Genomic DNA, 4,008 nt, shown 5'->3' with positions numbered 1-4,008 from the left:
GTGACGTGCGGTGAGCTCTGCATTCACATTATCTGATAACACACGTCTGTCAAGAGAGAATTTGTAAACAGTGGGATGAGAGGTCTTGTAGTGGAAACAGGGAAAGGCAGCTTGCAATCTAGTACAGGAACTGTATTAGAAGATAAATTTCAATAACATTTCACCCAAGGTTCCTGGATACACAAAAGAAGGCATCAGATTATATGTGAGGAAGGAGAAGTGAAGTTTAGATAGGATAACATTTCAGATGCAAGGAGGAGATATTGGAGAATCACAAAAATTTCCAACATCATGCATATACAAGTAGACAAGATTAATCGTCCTATTTACCTGATGTGTTTTGAATGTGCTGTTGTCTGATTATTGAAGGCCACCAAAAATGGTAAATATAGCTAATTAGGCATAGATATCATAAAAGACAACTTCTCTGTGTGGTGAAGTAATTAAACTGTAGACAAATTTGCATATTATAAGCATTGCATGAGAAGAGCAATCATATGTCCTGGTCACTCAGACCCTCTGGGTTCTCCAAGCATCTTCTGGAATTCCATCTATCCTCCAAGGACCCTTCTCATTTTAAACTATTTCTTTATTATTTTCCTGTTGGGTTTGTCTTGCATTGAATATTGGTGGCAATTTCTAGGGATATCTCTTATACTTTTTTCTGGTTGGAGGTCTCTGAACATATTATTTTTATCTGCCACCCAAGTGTCTCCAATCTTCTGAGAGTACCACCAGGATCACTGTTATTTTTTCCACTGGCAGCACCTATCTCTTGACTGTTTTTCACTTTAGAAATAATAAGTTGGAAATATTTATTGTCAGAAATCAGAGAATAAGGAGGCTGGGAGAGAGTAATGTTGACATGTTGGTGGCAGGTTAGACTGATGAGGCAAAAACCATTCATTTTTTGGCAAAATCCACTTTGATTTGTGTCTTCCCTCCTCTTTGAAAGCTCGGGCTACGTATTCTGCTCCATAGTTTTGCCTGTGGGAAGCTTAGGCATCTCTGTCTCCCTCACATGCTCAGAAGGCCACAGAACAACAGTCCTCTGTCCATCACGAGAGTGCCAAAGGTGCTCCCAGTAGGGTGACCCATGTTGAAGTCCCTTCCCTGGAGCCTGCCTGTGATTCCTGAGACTTAGCCTTGAGAAGCAAGGACACTGCTACTCTCAGAATTAAAGCACCAGCTAGCTTGTTGGGATCACAGGGAGGTCTGTGCTCCCTATTGGGGCAGTATTCCAACTATTTAGTGTTTGGTCTGACATTTTTGAAGATGTGACTACTCCTAGTGATGAGCTATTTCTTTTTCTCATAGCTCAGCTTTGCACAGTGTTTTGAAAACCCTCAAGGGCCATCCAGAAGTTGGATTCCATGTCCCCATACAGCCTGGCATCTTAGGCTTTCCCCAAGGGCTGGCTCCCAGCCTGGTGTTCATGCACTGGCCTCCTTTGCTCTGCCCTCACGCAGCCCTTACACACCCAGCAAGAAGAGTAGTTATTGTGAAGCCCAAGCTTCTGACTTCCCACTTTGCCAGACTCTGCAAGGTCCAGGTGGCCCAGCTCTGGGACCTCAACCCTGTCACACACATCTTCGCCCACAGGCTGCAGACCCACTTTCCTTCCTGCTGCCCTAAAGTGCATCAAGTGCTCTCTGCTTGTGGTCTTGGAGTTTTGCTGACTCGGGTCCAAAGTCAAGGACATGATGTCAGAGAGTCCTGTCTGACCAATGGCTGTCTCCCCACCATCCTACCAGCAAGGCTCTCCCAGTTCCATCACCCATCACCCTACTTTGTTTTCTACATGACACCTACCACACAGGCCTTGATAGACACAACCCTTTTTGTCACTTGTACTAGAACTGAAAAGAAGTTCACTTGTCAGGTGTGTTCAATAAATGTCAAATGCTGTGTAAATAAACCATTCATGCTTTTTCTGCTTCCATGCATTTGAAATGCACCTTTATGGAGCAAAGATTCTTTACTGCTTAATATTATCCATAGTTACCAAAATCGTAATTGCAAATAACTGGTATTTGACTAAAAATGGTGCTGGAACAGTCCTCTCCCTGGTGAAGACTTGGAGGGGAGGGCTGCCAGGTTCCTTGTGCAGACCCCAGGGGCGGTCTCCTGAGCCCAATGAAATCACCTACCATGTATGTCAGTTCAGGTAAGGCTCAGCCTGCTGGGCTACAGTTTGCTCTTCCACTGGACAAAACCTATGGATAAATAATACCTCCTGAAGTTTCTATGAAGAAAAGTATAAGGATATAAATACCTGAACATTGCAAATGCTTCATGAATATTAGTTATTGTGAATTTAATATGTTTAAAAATACAGATTTAAGATCTCAATGAATATTAGAAGTTTTATGTAGCTGACAACTTTTTTTCTTTTGAAAATACATGGTATTTAATTTGTTGAAAGACTAATGAATCATTTTATCTCAGATTTCAAACACTTTATTTTTATTCTTTGATTTAAGGAGATCTAGACTTTATGGAAAGCTTGTGTAGAGGTCATTGTAAGAAGTTTGTAAGAAGTTTCTCTTTGAAGCATGTAAAATCATAAAACTCTTTGCATATAAAAATAAATAAAAAATTGACTTACAGTTTATCTAATGACTTCTATCTGCTTATTCTCTAACTGAAGTCATCCATGGGGAACCAGGTGTGTTGATATTCGGCTTTCCATCAAAGTGATGTAGAATGTCCATAAGCATCTAACAAAATCACACATTGCTACAAACTCAGCTGAGCCCCAGCAGGAATTAAATCTATAAGCCATAGTTAATGCAAATATACACATCCAGAACTCTGCTGTTTCTCTCTTTACAAGAAAAATAAAACATAGGTAATGTAGAGAGAAAATGTTCTTCTCTGTAAGAACCCAAATTATATCAGTCTTATTGAAGAAATTAGCTGTTTTTATAATAAGGTGAAGTGAGAATGATATGAAGATCAATGCTGCTAGAACTACAGCACATACGTGTTGCACCTCACTTTCAAAGAGATCCCTTGTTCGTGGTGTGGCTTCTACTACGTTGTGAGATGTAAGTTTTGGAGTTAGATTATCCTGGAATTTTAAATAATAATAAAAAAACGGTGCTCAGAGAATGACTTTTTATGTGCACATTTCCAAATTGAAATCCCCTTGAGATCTCCATCAATTATTATTCAATTTGAGGAATATTCATTCAACTTCTTCTAAGACAGACTGTTTAAACAGGTCAAAGGTGTATGAATAATTTTATTGGATACAGTATAATTTTTTTCTTGAATTTGATAAAGGTACAAAGTGAAGATATGGATATTATTTTCTTATACTACTGTATATATCCTATTGATAAAATAGTGTACAAGTACTTAAAATATGAATATAGAATAAATATAAGTATAGAATATTACTCTAATTGTCTAATGTAATATTATTTTGCCTATAACTTTTCAATTAGAGGAATCAGAGATGGTTTGATAGAGAAAGTAATTTTAATACTTAAATGTGTAATCTTGATAGTATAATACATAGAAAAATATCTGATGTGTTGTGTATTGCTTTTTGTCAATGTGCTTACAAGTAGTGTTAGAAATTTCAGATACTAGTACGAAGTATTTCTTGAATAAAAATCATTGGAAAATCATGCTAAAAAAGAACATTTGACAATGTCTGGATAATTCCCCATTTCTCTAACAGGCTCGATTCTGAGATGGTAACTACAATACAACTTCAGGGTAGAAAAAGACAATTACTTTGGCAATTATGTAAGGCAATTACTTTTTTCAAATTAGTTTCTGAATCTAATTTTCAGAACATCTTTGCTTCAAATTGACACATTTTGCTCTAAATTTTCTAGCCTAGACATTTGGTGCTGGTCATGTCCATGTGTTGTCTTATTCTTGACAATCTTAAAATCTGTTTTCAGAGCAGCCTGTTGGAAGATTTTTAGAATACCATCACCCTGTCCACACTCCCCAACTCAGGAAGCTTTGCCCTTTTGTGACTTCAGTTGC

The sequence above is a fragment of the Marmota monax genome, unplaced genomic scaffold (assembly GCF_021218885.2).
Source record: "Marmota monax isolate L192 unplaced genomic scaffold, Marmota_monax_Labrador192_F-V1.1 WCK01_AAM20220418_F8-fsc00026, whole genome shotgun sequence".
Classification (NCBI taxonomy): domain Eukaryota; kingdom Metazoa; phylum Chordata; class Mammalia; order Rodentia; family Sciuridae; genus Marmota; species Marmota monax.
This window is presented reverse-complemented; position numbering follows the sequence as displayed.